This window comes from Rattus rattus, chromosome 1, assembly GCF_011064425.1.
Source record: "Rattus rattus isolate New Zealand chromosome 1, Rrattus_CSIRO_v1, whole genome shotgun sequence".
Taxonomy (NCBI): Eukaryota; Metazoa; Chordata; class Mammalia; order Rodentia; family Muridae; genus Rattus; species Rattus rattus.
The window spans coordinates 169,314,040-169,340,690 of NC_046154.1; the positions used below are offsets into that span (position 1 = coordinate 169,314,040).

General features: G+C 38.4%; 1 protein-coding gene across 16 annotated transcripts in view; it reads left to right on the top strand.

Moving 5' to 3' along the window:
- Anks1b (ankyrin repeat and sterile alpha motif domain containing 1B) overlaps positions 1–26,651 on the top strand; it is a 1,103,087-nt gene that overhangs the window by 362,157 nt on the left and 714,279 nt on the right. The window lies entirely within an intron of this gene.

The window sequence follows — 26,651 nt, forward strand, 5'->3', positions numbered from 1 at the left end:
CATAGCAAGCCCAAGGACTACATGATGCCTATCTCCAAGAGCCAAGCAAATAATGCAGTTAGAAAAGATGAAAGAAATGCGAGCTATCTAGTTTTCTCTTTACATATTAACAATGGTTCTCAACCCTTGTGGGGGTCATATGACCCTTTCACAGGGGTTGCCTAACACTATCAGAAAACACAGACATTTGTATTTTGATTTACAACAGCAAAATTGCAGTTATAAAGAAGCAGCAAAAACGATTTATGCTTATGCTCACAACATGATGAACTCATTAGTCCTAGTATTAGGACGCCAGAGAACCACTAGACCGAGAACAATACTTACCTAGGATTCCACCCCCTACAATTTTTTTTCCTTCAAAGAAGAAACAGAGGTAACATATAAAAGAATTAATAAGTATCTGAGAATTATTTCCATAACTTTATCAATCATGATACCTTTTCTTCTCACTTCCAGTAAGTTCGCTTCTAGGAAATGGACTCAAATAACCAAAAGACAGACAATTTAGCATCACTCAAAGAGGAGATACAATAATATCAAATAATTTAAAAATATTTTCAGAGTAGTTAAAATAACAGGCATTTTTGAAAACCTGATCAGGAAAAACACTGAAGGTTTTTAAGATAGTGCTTTTGAAAAGTATAAAAGACGTCATGCCGTGTGAAGGTTATTAGTGTGGGAGCATGGTGTATCTAATTAGACAGATGTGGAGTGTCTCCAAAAAATATAGAGATGTTCAAGTTCCAATTTACCTGAGGACTAGTGAAATGAACCATCTATGTGAGGAGTGTGGGACTCCCATCTCTGTTTTTTTCTTAGCAGCTTTTCATCTCTCGTGTTTAGTGAGGTCTGGAAACAATCGCTCTTGCCCTGTTTCTGCTCTTATGGGTGATTTTTGACTGTGAACTCATGGATCACTTAGTGCAGCAGATGGAGGTGAGCTTAGCCTCGAACCTGGCTCTTTTCAAAGAAATATCAGACTGTGCTCTTGGGATGTGGTTGACCTCTTGCAACGATCACTTACTTCATTCCCTACACAGCCCTTTCAGAAAGAGGCTGTCATCCTCATGTCACAGGTAAAGAAGCGAACAGGTAACACAGGCTCAGTGACCCACCCCAACCTGTAGACCACCAAGAGGACTAGGATTTGGACCCGAGGCTACTTCAGAACCTGCTTTAGGAAATGGATCAGAACCAACGGCAGATGGAGAACACAAAACCTGCCATGTTGGCTGCCACTGATACCAGAATTACTGAGGAAAATTAGGTCATCGACAACAGACATAATTTAAATACTTGTTCACACCGGCAAACTCATTCTTGTGTTATATCATATTGACTCTGATATCACCATGCAGTAGGTGGGACAAAGCTGATCATGGAACTCTCTTTTTAGTCAGGAAGGGGGAATGCTTATCTTGTCTCCAGGCTGGGGACCACAATTAGAGCCTTCTGCTTAGTAGACAGCTCTCTCACTGAACTCTGTCTTGGCTGCTTGTTCCTGTTCTTCTTCCTCCTCCTCCTCCTCCTCCTCCTCCTCCTCCTCCTCCTCTTTCTCCTCCTCCTTTTCTTCTTCCTTCTCTTCTTCCTGTTCCTCCTCCTCCTTTTGATTTTGTACATCAGGTAGAATTTAAAAGTGATGTGTATGTACAAGAAAAATAATCACAGCTTCCTTAAATTTAAATATCAAATGGTGATTTATAGTAAAATTCATATTCTGTCCTTTGTGTCATTTGATTGATCTTGGCCTTATTGTTGCCACAGGCATGTCCTTGTGTCACCAGACTAGAATGTAATCTTGGACAGTCTTACTAGTCCACATGTCACATGCTATTGATTCTTTTCTCTACCACAAGACGGTCATAATCCTTTAGAGTAGCAGGTTCTTAAACTTTTTCATACAGGAGTCCCTTTTACTTGAGAATTCTTTATTTAGCAATATGTAGATGTGGGAAATGGATATTCAGATCACACACTTATAAGAAATCGTAAAGAAATTTATTTAAATAATTATTTGGAGTACACATACTTTCCTCACTTATTAAAATTGAAAACAAGTTTGTTCACCAAAGAGATGGATATATTTAATTTGCATAAAGAATTGAACCTTGGTGCAATATCTGTTACTGTAGGACATAGAACATCTTCAACCTTTTTCAGAGTTGATTGGTTTTGCAAAAATTTTTTTTATAATAGTCAATGCTGCCTGGCAAAAAGATTTACAAAATGGCAGAAATATGTTTAGGGCTTTTTTTTTCCCTTTCTAGAAATTATCCTAATTCCAAGTCAAAATTTATTTAAGGATTGTTCTGGAAATTTGTTAGTGAGTGTAGCAACAAAATTTTACAGCAAACACTGTAACACAATGCCATCCAAAGATGAGCTAATTTGATCCTTACAAGCTGGTGAATGATAGCAAGAAAATTAAGGTCTTTGTTTTCTGAAAATTATACTGCTGTGTTTGGCTAAGAGAAGAAAGCTTTGAATACATAGAAAAAAACATCTGTAATTCACAACACAACAGTTTTACATCTGCTTTGTGTTCAAGATATTTGAGCCCATTTCTAGTTAGGGTGTAGTTCAAACCTTAGCACATAGCTTTAATCTCTCTGACTGGAATACAAACATAACCTTAGTACTCACCTTTAACCCCAAACGATGATGATAAAAGTCGTTTGTAGGAAGAAGTAACCATGTTTGAAAGTAATGTCTAATTAAGATGCCGAAAAGGTTACAAATCAAGAGAAAGATTTGACAGAATAGAATATACCCAACTCTCAGGAGAAGAGAGAGGAGGAGGATGCTCCTTAAGGGAGAGACAGACAATACGGGAGAAGAGAGTACAGTCCAGGAATATAGTAGAGTTTGTGGAGAGCAGTGCAGTAAAGTTGAGAGGGAGAGTAGAGCAGTGCAGAAAGGGAGAAGAAGGCAATGTTACCAGGAGAGTTTTACAGACAGATTGAAGAGAGAACAAGCTAGACACAGGTAAAAACAGAATGAGCAAGAAAATGAGAAGGAACCAGAGATTTAGAACAGATTGCTAAAGCTCGTTTAAGGTCAAACAGAGCAGTTCAGGGGCCAAGAAAAAAAACCAGATTGAATAAATCAGCCGGGAAAGGAATTTGAGCAGAATAAATGAGTTGAACCAGCCATCCAGAGTTCAAAAAGAAGAAAGGGTGAGCTTATTCAGCAGCAAGTCTCAGAGGCTGAAAACATTCTAGGCTTAGATGTATGGAGGCTAGAAGCTTCCAGAACTAGGCCTAGGGTAGCAGATGGAGGTGGTAAGCCTCAGAGGCAACAATCACAACAGGGGGAAAAAAGTTATGCTTACGGAGTTGATGCATTCCAGTTCCAGGCAGCTTTGGTGGCCGTTGGATGGAAAGAGGCATCCTGCAAAGTTCACCTGTGCACCGAGGCCACAGTGAAGTCTCAGAATGCAATGTGGGGAAGCACTCCCAGCAACACTTTGGCTTCGTGGTATCCTTGGTTTCCAAGTAATTTCAAGTCACTGTGTATTCAGAAACCTTTTACTGTTGCCAAAGTATCCATGGCTCGCCTCGTGCGGCTGCAACCGGTAGCTAAGATTCGGTGTTGTGGACTCTCAGGAAAAGGTGGATTCATTCCCAGACATGAGTGTTCATTGCCCCTGATTAGCATATCACCTGCTAGAGTAGTCATTAGCCGTCTTTTGGTAATTTGTATACATGCTCACTATAATATACATACCAAAAAAAAAAAAGCATGTGTTTTTATAGAACCTTTGATTAATCCTTACCACATTCTTCAGTTTTCTTGAGACCAAGTCTGCACACCCATGATACACAGTTTAGTAAGAAGTTTATGCTAACTGGCAATCTTGTTTTTCTTACAAGGTACGATGGTGTTATTTCTGTTTATATTCTTACCTTTCACAAATCCCTGAACACTTAGGTGGGAACTTTGGTAATATATTTTCTTCTCTCTTACCTGTTCCAATAAACCACTTTAAGTGTGATTTCTCCAGTCTCAGGTAAAACACTTTTTTTTAAATTTTTCTCTTATGTTGTGATGCTTTGCTTCCTTTAATTTTAACAGACAGTCTTTAGGCTTTAGTAAAATACAGACTTCAGTAGGACTACGTGTAGTGCCTAATTGTTGCCTAAGAACTTATTTTATACAGTCTTTTAGCTGAACTTTTAATGCATAATTCTTTATTGTTAAGTATGACAGAGTAAGCAGTCATTTACATGGCCCAATTACTCAAGTAAACGTTGAAACCAAATGTGGATACAAAGTATCCACAAAACTTGGATGGAAAATCTGCAAGCCATTGGTAAATGTTTGTTACAGGCACAAATGGAGTAGCTGCTGTCTGTTTTTCTGTCTGCACTCTCTACTCTTGGGAACACAAAATATGTGTGGTGAGATTCTGTTCCATTCATGAGGAAGACTTGGGACACTATATTCCACAGATAACAAGAGTAAATAGTATAGTCTAAAGAGGGGGTATTCTTCTACACAACCACAGCCATGTTCCATGGTAGTTCTTAAATTATTACTTTAAATTAGTAATACAGTTTGATAGGGAGGTGTTTTCTTGTATCCACAGAGTTATAATTTGTAGGTTCAAGCATTCACCTTCATGGCTTAAGGGTGGAAAACTTTTGCTGATATCAGACTTGTCTTATACCTTCCCTTCCTGGAATAATAACTGGGTTATGGTGGGTTTGATATTTTTAAATTGAGGATTTTTTTTATCTTATGAAGAAGTATTTTTTGGTATTCTAAAAAGGTTTTATTGCCTTTTAATTTCTTGGGGTTATTTTGGTGAGTGTGATCATATTCTTCAGAAGCAAAAGACAGACCAAGTATGGGCACTGATTAGGCATTTGTTACATTTAGAAAAAGAATATTTACTAGTGTGTGACATTTTATGGGGAACTCCCTGCTTTGTTTCAAGATGGTTGGTTGACTAAGTAGACTTTCCTTTAGCAAAGAGTAAAACACTGAGTTCCTGTCTCTTTTTATTCATATGTTCATTAAGAGCTAACAAAATGTTTGTGGGGTATTTAAAAGATAAAATATATTTATACCAATATCCCTTTTTCTAAAGCATAGGACCCCAAAACTTATAAGAATATGTGGATAGTCCTTTATCATTGTGCAGCTCTTTTCCAATGACATCATTCCTGAAAATTAGCAGTGTCATAGTTTTGACTTGTTAAAAGATTAGTTTCAAACTACAATATGTCATATGACATTTAAAAAGCCATCCTCTCCAATCAAATACTTGGAATAAATAAACCTAATGTACCACATTTTTTACTTATGGCAGAATATGGTACTTTATTCACACCTAGAATCCAGCGATTTTTTTGTTCTTTATTACTCTTTCATATAGAGGATTTACACATAAACATATTTAAAATGTATCTGAATAGGAACATTTGATTAAGGTACTTAATATTTTTTATAAAATAATTCTATTTGCCCTATCAATTATAAAATGATTCTATGTATGGCACAATCTATGGTATCTCCTGAAAAGAGTAAGGCTTTATTTAATACGGAGATAATTCCCAATATGTAAGAAAATTATGTGGTGCTAGCGTAAAATTTCATTCTGTTTACTAAAGTCAGGAAACACACAAAATACAATCTATAAAGCCTGTGGAGCCAGGGGAAATAAAGAGCAAACTTATTTCTCATTTCGGGTAGATCACTGTAGATAATAAGACAGTCAAAGTATAACATGACAGCTTCCTTATCTGTCATGTATCGCTGAAATTCACTGTTATAAACAACGTGACCAACAGCAGCTTAGGGAGGAACTGGTTTATTTTATCTTACAGTTTATAGTTTATAGCTTCCTTTTACAGTCCTACACAGGGATAGTACTGCCCACAGTAGGAGGGCTTTCTTACATCTACTAGCAACTAGCACCATAACCCACAGACAAGTCCACAGGACAACCTGATCTAGGCCATTCTTCATTTGAGGTCCCATCTTTCTAGGTGACTAGTTTGTGCCAGGTTGAAAATAGAAAATCATTACACCATCCCAGCTAACCTGGCCTCTGCACTTAAAGCTTATTCATGTTCCTTAATGTTCTTTCCTCCATCCAGGTAGGGCAAACATGGTTGTAACTGCCATGGGCATGCTTTGATTAAAAGCTCTACAGCTCTGATTTGGGTGTGATTTGTCCCCCAAAGGTCATAAGCCAGATGCTTGTCCCCAGTGTAGCAGCATTAGGAGATGGTGGATGTTTTACAGGCAGAGCCATTAGAAGACAATCGTGTCACTGGGACATCATTCTTGTTAGAAACTGATGTAGTTCTCACAGGACTGGGTTAGTTATCATGAGGATGGGTTGTTGTAAAGCTATGGATCTGCTTGGTTTCTTCTTCATGTGACTCTTTCTGCTTGTTTGCCCTGGAGCCACGGGGCCCATGCCAGATAATAGAGACACATGATTCAGACCTCAGCCACAGCAACCATGAGCCTAATATAACACATCACCTCCTTATATGACATCTATCTTCGGCTTTCAATCATTCTGCCAATCTCTACCTTTTGTTTGAAGTGCTGAGTTCATTTACACTTAATGCAGTAGCTGGAAGGCAATGTCAAATCTGCCATGTGACTGTTTGCTACTCACCTATCCTATTTTTTTCCTCGGTTCCTCTATTACTGTTTTCTCTGTACGAAAAAATATTTTCTACTTTGCCACTTATATCTTAGTGTTTCTTTTATTTCTTCAAAACCAATTAGATTAATTTATTTTTGCTATTTTCTTAGCAGGTAGTCTGAGCATTACAATTAATGTTTTTTTTTCTTTTCTTTTTTTCGGAGCTGGGGACCGAACCCAGGGTCTTGCGCTTCCTAGGCAAGCGCTCTACCACTGAGCTAAATCTCCAACCTCCACAATTAATGTTTTAACTTAAAATGACACAGTTTGAGTTAATATCAACGTAATTTCAATACATGTAGGAAACTTTGTTCTGATTTAGATTCTGCTCACCCTCTCTTATTTGTGTTACTGCTTTTGTGTTAATCACATATTTATTATGTGTTACAAGCATGTCGAGATGGATTTGTAATCATTTCTTTATGAAGTTGCTTTGAACTTTTGGGGAGGGAGAAGAGTTACAAACAGAATGCATTCATACCGTCTTTCATATTTACCATTATTTATCTTCACTCATGCACTTTATTCTTTAATGTAGATTTGAACTGCTATACTATATACTTTCTTTTCAGAGTTGAAGTCTCTATTGGATGCCTGTTAAATAGATGGAAATTTTGGTTTGAAGAATTTTTTTTAGATGGAAATTTTTAATCAAAGTATGTTCAAATGCACTACCAAGCTAATCTAAGGCAGACATGAAACAGAATGGTGTCATAGTGTTAACTGGAAAGTGAAGTAAAGTAGTTGATGTTCCAGGCTAGCATAGAATCTGGTTTTGAACAAAGGAATGTGGAGGGAGCTCGAGTTACCAGAGTAAGCATGGGTAGTAGGAAGACCAATGATGTGATAATTGGAATGAGATTGGCTGCCATAGGTTCACATGCCTGAATACTTGGTTCTTCCCAGTTTGTTGGAACTGTTTGGGAAGGATAAGGAGGTGTGGCCTTGCTGGGGGAATCCGTGTCATTAGGTGTAGGCCTCAAAGGTTAAAAGCACTCACGCCTTTCCTAGTCTCCTTCTCTTTGCCTCATGGTTATAGATCAAGATGTGAGCATTCAGCTGTTTCTCTATCTTCATGTATGCTGACCTTCTGAATGAAACACTTTCTTTTACAAGTTGTTTTGTAGTGGTGTTTTCTCACAGCCATAGAAATGTGACTAAGGCAGAGGTTAGCACTAGGAAGGAGGCATCGTTGTGACTAGCCTGGTCAGGCTGCTGTTTTGGAGGGATGGGGAAGACTTTGCGCTTGTGAAGCTTACTGGATTATCTGAGTAGGACATCAGAAGACAGTGGTGCTGAGAGCAATGTTGGCTATAGCAATCCAGATAGAGAGATTTCAATTCTTGGGCTATTTTGGCAAAGAATATTGTTGTTTTCTGCCCACGACCTAATAATCTACTAATTGAAAGGCTTTGGGTTAATTTCCTTGGCGGAGATTTCAAAACAACCTAATATTGACTCTGTTGCACGGCTATTATCAAACTCTCCAGGAAGGTCTACAAAGAAAAGGAGCAAGTAGACAAAAGGAATACAAAATATCTGACCAAAGTAAAAGGGCGTCAGGAAATGTAATGCTGGAGCCAAGGCTTGTGCTGAATGAGATGAGAAGATGGGAAGGGGCGTGTTCTGAAATGGAATAAAGAAAGGGATGTTCTCTAGGGAAGACCCTACCCAGCTGAGCTTCTGTCTCTTCTACAAATATAATTCAGTGGGGACAGGCTCAATACCCAGTGGGAAGGTGAAGCTTGATGGTGTTTCCCACATGGTTCCAGCTTTAGAATTATAAAGGATACTACAGCGAGGGGATTTTGAAATCTCCCTCTACAACTAAGAAAAGCCACCGAGGGCATGTTTGAAGCAGGGGAGTCCCTGCATGGAAGCCTTGAGAGGCTAGTGTGAGAAGCTGTAATAAGAAGCCTGGATCATGTTAGAGACCCCAAGACTCTGGAGATGCCAGAGCTGTGGGACATTTGTCAAGAAGAGCTGCTAACAGGAGGGAGTGGACCCAGGGCAAGAGAGAGAAGCAGTAAAGCCAGATAGGTGTAGCCATTTACACTCTTTGACATTAGACACGGAGCTATAGGGTTTGGAATTTGCTCTGCTGCATTTCTGCCTTGCTTTTGTCCAGTATTTTCTCACAGTGTCTCCACTCCCCGCTTTTGGAATGCTAATTTATATTCTGCAACACGTAGGTTGGAAGTTTCTAACTTTTTTTTTTTTTTTACAATTAAGAGAGTTCCTTGAGTCTCTGAAGAGACTTTCTACTTTTAAACTCTGTTGAGATTGTGGGAACAATGGAGGCTTTTGAAGTTGAACTAAATCCATTTTGCCTTATGATTTGGCCATGAGCCTAAGGTGGCAGAATGGTTTGAATGAGAGTGACTTTCATAGGTTGATATTTTTAAATACTTGATGGTTGGGAAGTATTAGGAAGTGTGTCCTTGATGGGGGAAGTGTGTCACTCTGGGTGGGATTTGAGGTTTCAAAAGATTCAAGGCCATCCCCAGTATCTCTCTCTCTTTACCTTGTGGTTGTGGATTAAGATGTGAGCACGCAACTGCTTCTTTGATTGGCATCATTATGGATTCTAACCCTCTAAAACCAAATTAAATGCTTTCTTTTATAAGTTGACTTTACCACAGCATTTTATCATAGCAATAGGAAAGTAACTAAGATAGATAACATATGGGCAATTCTTATTTTGAAATCTTAACGATTCCTTGATTTAATTAATAGTCACTTACAGATACATGATCATAAGGATTCAGTGTTGGTGGTAGTTATTAAAGCTAACATTTTTTTTTACTTTTATAAAACTGAACACCCTCAAGTTGCTTCCTAAATCGCACTGACTCTAAAGAATGAAAAACATTTTCTAAAAGTCTGAAGATGTTGCAAAATGTCTACTGCATTCACTTTCTTTAGTCAGTGACCCATGTCAGTTCCTGTCTCAAATTTACAAACCAGTTACTTCCCCTGAGGAAGGTAGGTAGAGAGAGATCACACACTCTTAAGAATAACAGCCCCAATTTAGTCACCCTATCATGTGGGCCAGGCCTCCCTTGGTCACCCATAGCCCCTCTAAACATTTGTCTCCCCACTTTATACCAGTCTAGCATTGTTTGCTTGAAATTGATGAAGTTCTTTGTTTTTTTTGGGTATTTGTGTAGACTACTGATTGACTTTTAAATTGACTGGCATCTCCTGGGTTTCTATACATAATTGTAAAGGCTATTATGTTTGAATATTTGATATTTATTTAATGCTTCTCTGTCCCCCCAACCAAAACAAAAGAGTAGGATATTCCTGCTCTCATTGCAAAAATTCATCTGGATTCCCTCCCACTGTACCATAGTTAATACTTCCGAGGCAATTGTCTTAGTTAGGGTGTGATTGCCATGAAGAAACACCGTGACCATGGCAACTCCTATAAAGGAAAACATTTGATTGGGGTTGGCTTACAGGTCAGAGGTTTAGTTTATTATTATTATAGCAGGAGGCACGGCAGAACACGGGCAGACATGATGCTGAAGAAGGAGCTGAGAGCTCTACATCTTGATCTGTAGGCAGCAGAAGAAGACTGTGTGCCACACTAGGTATAGTTTGATCAGAGGAGACCTCAAAGCCCACCTGCACAGTGATGCACTTCCTCTAAAAAGGCCCCACCTCCTTCAACAAGGCCACACCTAATAGTGCTACTCCCTATGGGTCTGTGGGGGCCATTTTTACTCAATCCACCACAGCAATGTATTCTGATTTTTTATTCTTTCCTTTTTGTCATGCTGTTAGTGAATTGCATTCATTCCCCTTTATTTCATAAGTAGATCATGTGGGTTTTGTTGAGGATTCCTAATGAGATGATCTCTGTTTGGTTTTGCTTGGTGTCCGTGCATGGTTTCAATTGCATTTATTTGCTTCATTAAGGTTATTCTTGGAATTTCACTATTTACAGTTTCACCTGGGTATGCAAATGTCTTCACAACCATACCAGAAATAAAAGTCAAAGTTGCATATTTTTGAAACTGTTTCATCACCTTCTTCAGGTGACATTTAGATTCATAGACCATTTTTTTTTTTGCTTGAATGGAACATATACATATGGCTTTCAAAAGGTTGAACAAAGTAAAAGGGAATATTATCTTGTTTTCCATTGTTAACCCTTGAATTTGTAATCATTACTTTAAGAGATACAGTGTGTGTGCATGCTTTATTACAAATGATCCTTGGTTTTGGTTGTTTGAGATAGGAGTTCATGAATACCCAGGTTAGACTTAAAGTCACCGTCACCCTGATCTAGCCTCTGGAGCCATGGGTTACTATCCTGTGATATCATACCTCACTTGCTACTTCTGTAGTTACTGCATTTTAAAATGGGTGAGTCATAATACTGACTTCATCTGTGGACCACTTAGGCATTAGGGCACCACACCAAGTATCTTATGTAGTATACCTCATTTTTTCACCAATAATTCTCATTCAAATGGCCTGGTTGGTATTTGTAAAACACAGATCTCTGGGTTCATCATTGGGGTTTTGATTTAAAGAGAACTTACTTATAAAATCCCAAACTTTCATTGTTTACATGAGCCCCACTTGGATTTTATGTACCTTGAAGTCTGTAGACCCCGTTATACTTCATTTCCTTTTCCTGTGAATTATGTCCATTAATCCTTTAAATCCAGATAAAACTAAGTTCCAGTCCTTTAATATAAGCCATGATTCAGTGCACATTCTTACAAATGTACTCTTAATTTTTATTTTTAGGTTTAATTGTAGAAAAAGTTTCTTTCCAGTAGAGATTGTGGGTCACACAATTGGTGGGTTTAAAATTTTTTTTTTTATAATAATTGGAGCACATTCATTTTATTATTACATTAATCTCTTTACTTATGTTTTTTTTTATTTTATTTTTTTTTACTTTTTTTTTTTATTATTATTAACTTGAGTATTTCTTATATACATTTTGAGTGTTATTCCCTTTCCGGTTTCCGGCAAACATCCCCCTTCCCCTCCCCCTTCCTTGTAGGTGTTCCCTCCCCACCCTCCCCCCATTGCTGCCCTCCCTGACAGTCTAGTTCACTGGGGTTCATTCTTAGCAGGACCCAGGGCTTCCCCTTCCACTGGTGCTCTTACTAGGATATTCATTTACCTATGAGGTCAGAGTCCAGGGTCAGTCCATGTATAGTCTTTTGTAGTGGCTTAGTCCTGGAAGCTTGTGGCTTGGCATTGTTGTACATAAACGAGCCCCTTCAAGCTCTTCCAGTTCTTTCTCTGATTCTTCAACGTGGGGGTCCTATTTCTCAGTTCAGAGGTTTTGCTGGGCATTCTTTGCTGTATTCTGGCTGTGTCTCTCAGGAGCGATCTACACTTCTGCACTTCTTGCTTCATCCATCTTGTCTAATTGGGTGGCTGTATATATGGGCCCATGTGGGGCAGGCTCTGAATGGATGTTCTTTCAGTCTCTGTTTTAATCTTTGCCTTTCTCTTCCCTGCCAAGACCGTAGGGAGACAAATAACCCTATTAAAAAATGGGGTTCAGAGCTAAACAAAAAGAATTCACAGCTGAGGAATGCCGAATGGCTGAGAAACACCTAAAGAAATGTTCAACATCTTTAGTCATCAGGGAAATGCAAATCAAAACAACCCTGAGATTTCACCTCACACCAGTGAGAATGGCTTCAAAAACTCAGGTGACAGCAAATGCTGGCGAGGATGTGGAGAAAGAGGAACACTCCTCCATTGTTGTGGGATTGCAGACTGGTACAACCATTCTGGAAATCAGTCTGGAGGTTCCTCAGAAAATTGGACATTAAACTGCCTGAGGATCCAGCTATCCCTCTCTTGGGCATATACCCAAAAAGATCAACATATTGCTCCAGTATGTTCATAAGCCTTATTTATAATAGCCAGAAGCTGGAAAGAACCATGCCCTTCAACAGAGGAATGGATACAGATGGTATATCTACACAATGGAATATTACTCAGCTATCAAAAAACGAGTTTATGAAATTTGTAGGCAAATGGTTGGAACTGGAAAATATCATCCTGAGTGAGCTAACCCAATCACAGAAAGACATACATGGTATGCACTCATTGATAAGTGGCTATTAGCCCAAATGCCTGAATTACCCTAGAACCCTAGAACAAATGTAAATCAAGACGGATGATCAAAATGAATGCTTCACTCCTTCTTTAAAGGGGAACAAGAATACCCTTGGGTTTAAAATTTTTATAGTTTTTATACATGCGTGCTTTTGTGTCAACCAGAGATAATACTGTTCCCTGCTAATCCTGAATCATTAGTTTCTTTCCACAGATAAAACTTCAGACACTAAAGATGATCAGTCAAGTATTTTACTTGTCCTTTTAAAGTTTTTCATCAATACGACTATGTGTTACATGCTCTCTCTTCTGTATTAGTCTCTCCCCTATATTAGTTCCCTGTGACTCCTGCAACTATCAGTCTAAACCACAGGCATTTTACCATATGACAAATTCGAGAAGCTCAAAATAGGAAACTAGGTGTTGACAGCAGTCATTGAAATAAAGGATCACCCTAATTTGAAAAAGAATCTTTAACAAGCACACACACACCTGCGATGGTCCTCTTTCCAAGTTAGATCATAATCAGAGATACTGGGGCTTCTGACTCTGACCCTTGTAGCTTTAGGCTAATGCTGCATATCAGATCCATATCATACTCAAAGCCCCATTCCCAGGAAGAACCCACCCTGGGTTTCTCAGCAGTTTGCTGGTGATATTTCTACTATCATTTCAGAGGGCTGGATTGAAAGCTTCCATTCTGAAGTGGTCAGTCAGAAAGGAGATCTGCAATGGATCTAGCTCCCTGCCTATTGAGAACTTCATGTAGAGGGGATTGTAACTTTCCTTCTTTCTTTCTTTTTCTTTTCTTCCCCCCCCCCTTTTTTTCTGAGATAGGGTATCTCAGGCTACCTGAAACTTGCTACCAGTACATAGCCCCAGGCTGGTCTGGTACTTGCTATGTAGACCAGGCTGGCCCTGAAATCACTGTGACCCACCCACCTCTGCCCTCCAAGGTGTTCTCTATTGTACCCAGCATGATGACAGCTTTTCACATTCTTGACAAGAAGGTGCAGGCTTCACTCTTTTGCCACCCTCCATTTCATAGCCACTAAAACATAATGAGAATATCAACTGTGTAATGTACGTAAGTGGTTATGCTCTAGAAATTGGGATGAAAATTTTCTGATTCCATCCTATCCCAAATGTGATGGTTTGAATAGTTATGGCCCCCATAGATTCATATGTTTGAATGCTTGGTCATAGTGAGTGGCACTATTAGGAGGTGTGGCTTGTTGGAGGAGGTGTGGCTTTGTTGGAGGAAGTGTGTCACTTACAGGCAGGTTTTAAGGTCTCCAGCTACACTGAGTATGAAAGATAGTCTCCTCCTAGCTGCCTGTAGAAAACAGTCTTCCTTCTGGTTGCCTTTGGATCAAGGTGTAGAACTCTTGGCTCCTCCAGCAGCATGTCTGTCTGCTTGCTGCCACCATGATGATAGTTTACTAAACCTCTTAAATTGGAAGCTTCCCCAATGAAATGTTTGCCTTTATAAGAGTTGCCATGGTCACGGTGTCTCTTTTTAGCAATAAAACCCTAACCAAGATACCAGGTAACAGAAAAAAAACTCAATATAAGTTTTAAAGTCTGTATCAACTAGTGGCTGGAAACAAACTAGACTGGAAGATGTTTTAGCTCGTATGTTCAACAAAAATATATAAAGTGACCAACTGAAGCCCGCTTTGCGTTGTTTATAGGGGTTTGGTGAGGAATCGTTGCTTGAGTTTACCAATGTTGGATGATCAAGGAGAGCAGACACCCCTCCCTTCACAGTGTCTCAGTTATTCCCATGATCAGCTCCTATCACTTGCTCATTTTCCTCTCCAGTTGTTGATCTCTTTAATTTTAATTTATAATCCTGTTTACAGATTAAAGGTATGAGTTCTTTGTCATATTTGTCATTGAAAGTTTTATTTCTTTTATTCCCAATACAATATTTTTATTGCTTGCTGGTGAATTTCATAGAACGCACCCAGATCACACTCACTTTCCGTGCTCCCTTCCATCCTTGTGTCCTTCCCCACCCCCCACCTCCCAACCCCCAACCCACAAATAAAGAAGAAAAAAATACACCAATTCTAATTTGGGTTGCCCATACACTCCTTGGAGATTGGTCAGACTGCCAGTGGCCAGTCCCTTAAAGAAAACTGAGTCCTTTCCCACCCCTCCCCCAAAAGCCATAAACAGTGGAGCACTACTCTTAGCATCTTAGCACAAATTTTAAAGAATATCTTCAATGGCTTCCTAATAAATAGAGCAGTTAATCCCTGTATCAACATAGATTTACCAGCCTTTTCCCCCTCCTCTTAAGTTCTGGTTATGTGTCATGTTCAATCTTTCAATCATAGGTCATTCTTTAAGGTTAATATAACAACAGATGTATCTTCTCATTATTTGAACAGCCTGGTCTATGCAGTAGGTTCCAGATCAGACATGGTTATAGAGGAGAACACACGTATCTATGTATGTATGTATGTATGTATGTATGTATGTATGTATGTATGTATGCATGCATGTATATGATGGATAGATATAGCATTTCAGATGTTTCTCCAGAGTTCTTATTTATTTCTAGTGACTTACCTGTCGTCAAACTAGCAATTACTAAATAAGTCATTGTTTTCCCTCTGACTCGAGTTGCCATCTTCTAAGTATAATTCCTGCAAACATTAAAACTGTTTCCTTTTGAATACATTTGGATTCTATTCCCTCTCAATTATTGTATCAGATCATTTCTATTTATTAATTTCATCATATATTTACACGATGAAAGGCTGACCTCTCTTCTTGCCCTCATTTTCTCTTTCCAGTTGTCACCTGGCTATTGGCACACACTTATTTTTCCACACTCACTTTAGGATTCTGTGTCAGGACTCCAGATAAGTGGGAGGTACACAGAAGGAATAACATCGAGACAGATACAAGTCACTGGCTTTGACTACTGATAGCAAAGCATCTTTTTCCCACTGAGGTATGATTTGATGCCCTCTCAGGCTTTCTCAGTTCTTAATGACTTCAGCTGGTGTGTTATGAATGTCCCATTATTCTTGTATCAAGTCCCCCAAATTTACTAGGATAAAAGCAGTTTTATTATTTCATGGGTTAGGGGCATTCAAAATGGATCCCACTGGACTAATACAAACAAACAAACCTCTACTTTCCCTGTAGAGGTTCTAGTGGAGAATCTGTTCTCTGGCCATTTTCAGCATCTGTGCACTGCCTTCGGTCTTTGGTTTCAAGCTGATTTCCTAAACTTCTCCTCATTTGTGCACATGACGCATGCACATGTGTGTGGGTGCATGAGTGTACATGGCTCCTGAGACCAGACGATGATGTCTGGTGCCTTCCTCTCTTGCTGTCCACCTTGTTTTGGGACAGGGCCTCTCACCAACTCTGAAGCCCATGAACTTGTCTAAGTTGGCTTCCTAATAGGCTCCATGGATCTGAGGGTCTCCAGTCTCCAATGCTAAGAGTGCTAGGGTTACAGGGGGCGCCCCCACAGCTAGCTTTTAGATAAGTGCTGGGGATCTGCACTTAAGTCCTCCTGCTTGTAGGAAAGGCACTTATCAAATGAGCTATCCCCAGCTCTCTTGTAGCTGACTGTAGATCTCAGGCTCCCATGCTGCATTGCTATAATATCGATTCCTCTTCCTTCCTCTTCTATTTAAAAGGAATTTTCTTTGAAAAGGGTGTTTATTTTTTGAGAATTTTATACATATATACAATGTGTTTTTATCAAACTCACCTCCCTGTGCTTCCTCTCTGTTTCCAAGGTTCACATATTTCTACCACCACATCTTATTGCCAACTTCATGTAGTCATATACACATACATCTGTATATATATATATATATATATATATATATATGTGTGTGTATGTGTGTGTGTATAAATATATATACATACATATTATATAAAAATAACGATACATATATATTCATGTGAATGTGTGTTTTATTTGAGCCTATGTATTTGCACTACATACATGCCAAGGATTCACTATATGAAGACTGAAAAAGGATATTGAGTCTCCTGGAAGTAAAGCTACAGAGGGTTGCGAGCTGCTCGAAGTGAGTGCTGAGTCATAAACTGCAGTCTTTTTGAAAAGCAGTGAATGCTCTAAACCGCTCAGTTATCTCTTCCACCCCATGTCTTTCTGTGTGTCTCTTAGTCTCTCTGCCTGTCTCTTTCTCTGTGACTCTGTCTTTCTCTCTCTGCCCTCCACTCCCAAATCTAATTCACACTGCTGGTTTTACATGTGTGGTTGTAAGGCCACAGGCGGTCAACCTACCTGGGTCCCTTCCTAAAGGAAACTGACTCTCCATCCCCGAGAAACCACCAATGCCAATTTCGGTTCAGCTAGAGGTAGAACATTGTGAGCCCCTCCCCTATCTATGTTGCAATTTTGATTGGCGTTATCCTATGCAGGTTGTGTACATATAGCCAAGGTCCCTATGAGTCCATGTGTCTAACCAGCCTGTTGTGTCTGGAAAACACTGTTCTCCAAAAGGACCTTTCTGATTATATTGTTCAACCAGGATATTTCAATATTGGCTCCTCATCTCCAGATCCTTAACTTACGTACGTACAGACAGACAGACAGACAGACTTACTTATGCATAATCTATCTATGCACCAAGATAGAGTGCAGGGGTTGGACTCTGGTTCTCAGGGGGAAGCCATTATTCTCCCAACCACAGTAACCAGTGTTCCTTTTACTAGGGCTGTCCTGTGGGCATGACACTTTCTCATACCCAATGGCACTTCCTTTAAAATTACTTTATTATTGTTCTATATTTGTATCGCGATGTACCTGCCTTGAATGTCATTGAAAATCTTTTGAAGATAATTTCTCCTGATATTGTGTGCATATCTGCGTAAATCAGGCTACTTCCCACAAGCTCTTCTTTGCTCTGAGTCATTTGGGATTGTGAATCATCTCAAACTTCTGAGCCACCACAAACCCACACTCCCAAGTTTTAGTGTTATTTTTCTCTTTCCTCAGCATAGGCATTCAAAGAGCACCGAAATCAGGTATCACAATATTAACTCAGTACTTCCTTCAGTTATTTTAATTTACCTAAAATCTTAAACTTCAGCTAATTCGAGTGCCATCCCTGAGACCCTGGAGATGAACAGGCTAGGTGTGAAGACTCTAAGAACAGAGAATGTTTTAGAGTAATGGGTTTTCAGCCTTCCTACTGCTGAGTCCCTTTAGTACAGTTCCTCATGTTGTAGTGACCTGCCCAGCCATAAACTTATTTCATTGCTACTTCATAACTGTAATTTTGCTACTGTTATGAAGCATAATATAAATATCTAATATGCAAGACATGTGATTTGTGACCCCTAGTTGAGAGCCACTGTTCTACAGGAAGTAGCCAAGTTCAACCCAATGAACTCTTTAGTTGTTAGAAGTCCAACCTGAAGATGAGGCCTCTGTCCCTCTTGTTATTTCTCCATCTGTATCATGTACACTCTTAGAGATAGAGCCTCTCTCCTCGCTTCCATCTTTCAGATATTTGAGACAGATATTTCCCTGTAACTTTTTCTCTTCGTTTTTTCTACATGTGACATTTACTAAATGCCAAATGATTGCTTTACTCATCTGTGTTCAAAGGGAACATACCATTTGGCTTTTCCCCTCTTCATATGTGGACCACAGTGCCAAGCCACATGCCCCAGGTAGAGTCTCCATCCATCGTTCCTTGAACTTCTTGGTTTCTTCACATGGCTACGAGCTGGGATAAGAGGAAAGTTCATGGCGATGCTCTAGCTTCAATGCCACCCATTTCTGATCTTAAATAGTTCCAGATTGGAAGGTCTGTGAAGCCATTGTGCCCATCCTTGGCCTCTTCATTGTTATGACAGATTCTCCTAAGTCAGAAAGTCAATTCTCTTCTTCAGCCCCTTGATAAGGAAAACTTGCACATCCTTACCATAGTCAGCTAATCCAGTTACTCTTTCCTGTATGAAGTTACTAAAACAAATCATTACTAATTAGCAAGGATGGGAGAAGGCCGGGTATTCTCTCTAGTATGAATATCATTCTTCTATTAACTGTGGCCAATGCCATATTAAATAGCTAACTTATTACATTTTAATGCCAACAGCTGTAATTCTCAAATTTTTTTGCGTGTGGCACTGCTAATAATAGCTTATTTCTTTACTAGATCTTATGTTTAATTTCTTATAATAATTAATTTATTCAGTAGTTTTTTTTAGCATCTATAGAAGCACAGTATAAACAACATATAAAACACACTTTACTTTTCTGAGGGTGAGGGAGTACATACTTCCTATTAATTTAATCAGTGCTCAGTCACACTCATGGTCATTTGGATGAAGCAGTTTTGGTCAATACATGTACGATTGAGTAGGGTAGATAGGATAAAGCAGGCTAAGCAGAACAAAGCATCAACATTTTGCATTTCCTCAGTTTAGTTAGTCATTGTAGGGCTTAGGGATCTATTTAGAATCCAGGGGCTGGAAATTCATCCTTTGGAAGAGAGCTGCTAACGATGATGGCCAAGAACACAGCTGCGGTCTTGCTACTGCCACAAGAGTATGAATAGGAGCCTAGCATGGCGGCCCTCCAATAGGCCCAACAAGCAGCTGAAAGAGTCAGATGCAGATACCTAACACCCAACCAATGGACGGAAGCTGGGAACCCTCGTGGTTGAATTAGGAAAAAGCTGAAAGAAGATGAGGAGGAGGGCAACCCCATAGGAAGACCGACTGTCTAAACTAACCTGGACCCCTAAGATCTCTCAGACATTGAACCACCAACCAGACAGCGTATACCAGCTGATATGAGGCCCCAACACATACATAGCAGAGGACTGCCTGGTCTGGCCCCAGTGAGAGAAGATGCACCTAATCCTCGAGAGACTTGAGGCCTCAGGGAGTACAGAGGTCTGGTGGGGTGGGACGGAGGGCAGGGAACATCCTTGTGGAGACTGGTGAAGGAGGTATGAGACAAGGAAGAGTCAAAGGGTAGACAGGGAGGGGGATAACAACTAGACTATAAAAGATGAAAGAATAAAAAAATAAATAATAAATGTGAACACAGAAGTAAATCTAGGATCTAGAACATAAAATAAAGCCAAATAGAATAAAGGTAATTGCTCATCCAATTGTGAGCCCTATTTTGTTAGAACACGTATAGTGGTGTCTTCAAGATCAGTCACCAAATTTTCCATCTCTGGTGCAGTTATTGGGACTGGTTTTCAATGATATATTGGCAGTTAACGTGTATAGAAGGCCAAGAGTTCTCACTGTAGGAAGAGGCATTCCAAAAGCTTTAAAAAAAAATCATCAGGGCCAGACTCTACTCACAAACGTATGGTTTCCACTTTTCCATTTGGTGCTAAAGATCTGATCATAGTATAATTCATCACAATACAAATATCTGAATTCAAGGTTGGAGCCCGGCGCTTCCACTGTATAGATGCTTTTATTAGATAAGTCCTTTAACAACCCCCAGACTATTTTCTGAATGAAAATTGGATCAATTGTTTGAGCGCTAATTCGGAATCATTTGGGCAAATAAAGTAGGGTTTGTTTCACAGAGCACAAAATATTTTGCAAATGTATATTATTGTTCTCCCTACAGTGATCCAAATGCACGGTTGTCCTTAAATGGCTTTGTCTCAGACTTAATTAAACAAAAATTGATTAAGTGTTTATGTGCATATAAAAAAAGATGGTCTTGGCCTCCTGTAAGTGGAAGAAGTAGGCTAGAGAACACAAAATGAAGAATTATTTGGTGACCTCGTTCTCCTCAGCAGGCATTCACTGTCCTGCAGTCCACATGGAATTTTGCTAAATGCCAAACACTTTAAATATTAAGGCTATTATCATAATAATAGGATTATACTGCAATTCATTAAACAGCACTGGTTATTTGTCCAGATCTTGTTAAATGAATGTAATTTCTATGGGAAACACTAGCTTACTTAATGAAATCACTTGGTATGGGTATTCTGAGATGCTTTATGTGATCTACTTAGTATTGATACATACTAAGTACCTAGCATTAATTCTTCTCTCATAAAGTTATGTCAAAAGCAAGAGCACCTATCGAGACATGACTAAACCTTAACTCCCTCATATAAGTGTTTTGAAGTAAAGTGAATATGAGAAAATCAGCCTTAGAGCCAAGAGGCTAGTTTAGAAATTGCTCTGTCAGTTAAAGTGGTATGCACTGGGTATCTGGACAAAGTACAATAGAGAGAAATAAATGTGGCCGACATAGTGCTCACTGAGAGGTAAGTATAGTTCTTGATTGACTGGGAATCACATTGAGGAATCATTAGATGACTTGATGTATAAACGTTTAATTTCTTGGTAATGGGCAAAGCATAGGGAATTATTTAATAACTCAGAAAATGTTTATGCATTAAAATAAACATGAGGGTAATAATGAATGGTTTGACAATAGATGAGTATAGGGCAGGCACAAAATGAATCCTAAGGATCTGGTAACCAAACTATATGATGCTAGTCCTAGAACCTGTGGACATATGGAGTAAAATAGAAAATTTCAGAAATAGATTTGACTTTATGTAAGCATATCGTAGATATCTTTTGTTGTGGGAATTCTATTTCAAAAGAGTAGAACATATAAACAAGTTGTATAAATAAAAGCGTTTTTTTAAAAGAGGAAATCATGTATGAGTATACTGTTGCTGTCTTCAGACACACCAGAAGAGGACATCAGATCCCATTACAGATGGTTGTGGGCCACCATGTAGTTGCTGGGAATTGAACTCAGGACCTCTGGAAGAGCAGTCAGTGCTATTAACCTCCCCCAGAGCTCCCAAGGGTTAAGCAACCAACCAAAGAGTACATGGTGGGACCCATGGCCCCAGCTGCATATGTAGCAGAGGAAGAAAAGCCATTGGTCCTGTGAAGGCTTGTTTCCCCAATGTAGGGAAATGCCAGGGCAGTGAGGTGGAAGGATGGGTGTGAGGGGGGCATCCTCATAGAAGCAGGCGGAGGGAGGGGGGGACCAGGAAAGGGGATAACATCTAAAATGTAAATCCCTAAAATATCGAACAAACAAAAAGAGGAAAGCATGGAATTTCAATATGATAGAATTGACTAGACTAGATTATGACTACATGTATACTGTAATCTACCCTTAAATTTATCAGTTGAACATGTGAAGATGTGTTCAACATAGAATGAGGTCAAATCTTGACATACCCATCACAAGTTACAAATATTCTAAACCAAAAGTGCATTTACTTCACCAAATATATTATAGTATAACAGTTAGTTACCCTTTTGATCACATGATTCACTGAGACCTGTGATTTGCTACCACTGAGGAGTATTATTGGGGAATGACTGTTCAACCACATATCACTAGGCTAATCAAAGATAAAACTCAAAATTTTGAATATAGTTCCTATGAATATTTGTTACTCTTATATATCATAGAATCAGAAAATCTTGTCAAACATCAAACTCAAGGACCAAATATATTTACCATTGAAAAGAGTTCATAATATAATTGACATATATTAATTTACCTCCATAATATTTGGAGGTAAATAAAAGATTATAAAATTTACCTATAGCTTATGTTAATATATGATTTATAGGAAGTTAGATGTAGCAGTACATTCCTATTATCACAGCACTTTAGAGGCCGAGGTAGGGGATTGAAATTTTGTGGTCAAAGTAAGCTACACAGTCAGACACTGTTACAAAATACTTGTAGAAAAACCAATTATAGATACAGAGTATACAAAACACAAACTAGGAAAGGGGCAGTCTCATCAATAAATTGTTGTGGAAAACCTAATAGCTTCATAGAAGTATTACCTCAGATTTTCATCTTGAACTCTGTGCAAAAATTAACCTAAAATGGACTTAAAACATAAAACCTGTAAAAGTACTAGAAGAAAACAGAATTAAAATCTTCATGATATTGGTCTGGACAATTTTTTTACTATGTACAAAAATAACCAACAAAATCAAAGTAGACAAATGCATTATCTTGGACTTTTGGCTTTTGTTTAGCAAAAGAGCAGAATGAAAAGACAACTTATGAAGCAGGATAAAGTATTTGTAAACCATACCATCATTTAAAGGGTTTATATCACCATATAGGGTACTCAAACAATTCCAGAGCTGGAAGCAATGAACTTTTTAAAATGGTCAATGGACCTGGAGAGAGATGTTCCTTAAAGAACCTATGTAGGATGACCAATAGGTATAGATAAGGTCTCTACCTAATAATTGCATTTCAGGGAAATGCAAATCAAAGTTAAATGAGATATCATAGCTGGTATGGTGGATAGTACTAACAAGATAAAAATTCACTAGTGTTAGGAGAATATGGAGAATGAAGCCATGAGCACCACTGGATGGAATATCAGTGCATGCCACCATTATGGTAAATGGAATAGAGTTTTTCAAAATAATTGAAATTATTGAGAATGATCCATCCCATGCCCAGGTATCTAACCATAGGATATGGAATCAGTGTACTGAGACGTTATAATGACTCCCGTGATTATTGTAGCCTTATCCACAGAAGTCAAGATTTGGAATCAGCCTGTGCATGAAGAAATGCAGAACATAAATTAACCTCTCCTTAGGAGTTAAACTTCCAAGTCATTTTTAAGGATTTAAAAATCCTAATAATTCTTCATAAACAGTGATGCTGAAACTTCACCAAATCCATGAATTGCTCTGAAAATTTTAATGCAGTGTTTTACCTGGAGACTTACTAATTATTATAATTATAATTATAATGATATTATAATGTCATTACATCATTCCTACCTTCTCTGTCCTCTCTCCAAAACCTCCCATGTAAGTATACCCTACTTGCTCTCTTTCAAATTCATGGCCTGTCTTTTTCATTAATTATAGTTACATACATATGTCTATATACATATATAACCGTGGTCAGCCTGTATAATGTCACTTGTATGTTTTCAGTGCTGAAAATCTTTCTCCCTTTCTTTCTCCCTTTCTTTCTTTCTTCCTTCCTTTCTTTCTTTCTTTCTTTCTTTCTTTCTTTCTTTCTTTCTTCCTTTCTTTCTTCCTTCCTTTCTTTCTTTCCTCCTTCCTTCCCCCCTCTCTTTCTTTCTTTCTTTCTTTCTTTCTTTCTTTCTTTCTTTCTTTCTTTTTCCTCCCTTCCTTCCCTCCTCTTTTTTCTTCTCTTCCACCTCCTCTTCATTCTTTTCCTTCTCTTCTCTCTTCTCTTTTTCCTTCTCCTCTTCTTCCTCCTTTTCCTTCTCTTCCTCCTCTTCCTCTTTCTCTTCCTCATTTTATTCATTCTCCTCTTCATTTTTCCCCTCTTTCTCACCTTCCTCCTCTTCCTCTTTTTCCTCCCCTTCCTCTTCTTCCTCCTTCTTCTCATTATTTCCCATAGTTGTTCCAGCATTTGCTGTTTTCAGTTGTCTTGTTGATATTTGCTATTCCAGCTGGGATAAGATTGGAGAGCCTTTGACTAGGCTCTATTCAACTTTACTGTTGTAACCTCAACGATAGCCTTTTCCTTCCTACTTCCGTCCTTTTGTGTTTTGTTTTGTTTTTTTTATTTTCCTTTCTTTTACTGTGCTATCAGGGATGCTGGCCTCATTTTAAGTAAATTATTGTCACAGCCTCATGTGTATATGGGACTGCATACATATGCCATGGTTTTTCAGTTTTGATAGGCAATGAAGTACACAATAACAAACTAACAAAATCATTTATACAAGAGTAGTGCTCTCTGCTTAAAGGACAAGAGACTATCCAGCAGATGTGTAGGGCTTATTCAGCCCTTGTGTGGCAGCATCTGCAGCAGATTCTGGAGATAGAGTGGTACACAAGGCCAAGGGCATGGAGCGAAGCCCAGTTCTCTGGTATAACGCCATAAAAGTGCTTCATCCACAATCTTCTCCACAGAGAACTAGCTCGAAATTTCCAGCAATGGAGAGTCTACTCTTACTGCTTTCTAGTCATGCTTGTTAGCTTATTTCTTTGTCAGTGCATGATTATTTTAAAATAAAATTAATACTATTAATTCATAAAACTCACTTTGGGTATTGAACCATATTTCCTCTCCTTGTCTTATAAACATTAGACATTTTTGATCTTTTTTGTTTCTGTTTTTTTTGTTTTTGCCTTTTAAGAGCTATGCCCTTCCCTCCACTTTGTGAGACAGTTCTTGAGGGAGAGCCTTTCAGATAAGTTGAGAAAACCATTGTGTGGCTGTACAGCTTCTCTGGGCAGAGTGCTGTGTCTCCTTTCATCATTTTCTTCTCTGACATGGGTTTTAAAGCACATGCCCTCCTGATTGCTTCCTCTGGATGCTTTCTACTTTGTCACCCTTTGTTGTTAAAAATAAATTACTCCCAATTTCCCGCTTTCAATAGAGTGGAGTGAACATAATTGACTCTTTGATGTGTGAGGGTCTGGTGTGGTCTGAAAGCAATTACCCCGACCTTGAATTGCACTCACTGTAAATATCATTATAGAGGAAGGAGGAGCTCACATGGAATCTGTATCAACCCTGGAGTACATCACGAAGATTGTTTGAAAATGAGTTCATATTCTTGTTATTTGTTTCTAAGTTGTAAAGTATCCTTTATAAGATAAAAACAGAAAAAATATAATGTGATTCATTCTGAAACCCATCGTGCAGGTAATTTGTCTTCCGTAGAAGACTATGAACTGCCGAACAGCAAGGACTAGGTCTTACCAACTTAAAACAAAATCTTCAGTGCTTAACGTAGTAACACACACACACACACACACACACACACACACACACACACACGCTCACACACACACGCTCACACTACATACACACTCACAAACTCAAATGCACACACACACTCTATACATACTTGCATATTCTCACACACTCACACACTCAAGCATATACATATAAACACACAGGAAAGCTCAATAATTATTGGTAACTAGTTAATACATAATTCTTAAGAAATTAAGATGTTATACAATTAATTGAACTGTTTTTTAGAATATGATAAGGAATCTAGTAACTTAAAATTTGAATCCAAATCATATCTTAACGCTAAAAGGGGTTAGCCATAGTATATTAGTTGCATAGATAATAGGATTCATAAAGAAAAATATTAATGTGTTGGATGGAATACTTATAATTCTGAGAGAAAACTCAAATAGCAATACCTTAAACTATAAGTATGTTAATATTTACTTACAAAGTCTGAAGAAACTAGTCCTGAGTCTATTCAAGCAACCTAATCATACCAACACTCTTATGTTAGTCTTGCAACTTTGCCGATCTTGACTTTGCATTGTAGTAAACAAAGAGCAAAAACAAAAAAAAAATCACACAAATTCTTCCCCTCAGAGAGGAGCCTAGTTATAGCCTCCTCACAAATTTCTCTGGGGATAAAAATCCTTTCAGAAACCCCTCAGAGGATTCTGCTTGTATCTAATTGGTGCAAGTTGAGTTACATGGTTATCTCTAGGAGACAGGCAAAGAGCAGGTTGTTGGAAATAATGGTTAATTAAAGCTGTTTACTCTGTAATGAGGAAATATACATACATACACATACATCATATACATATACATCATACATGTATATGATATGCATATACGTCATATACCTATATATATCATATACCTATACCATATATATGTATAAATACACACACACACATATATATATATATATAAATATATATATATATATACACATCATATACATATCAGAGGAAGATCAAGACTTAATAACCAATGAATGCAGTCAGGGGAACCAAATGATAAGAATGCTTAAAAAATATAACTGGTCACAATGGGGTTACATGGTTATAGGACCTTTTCAAGTAGACAGAACATCAGTTTTCAGCCAATTTGATATTGATGAACCCAGTAGTCTTT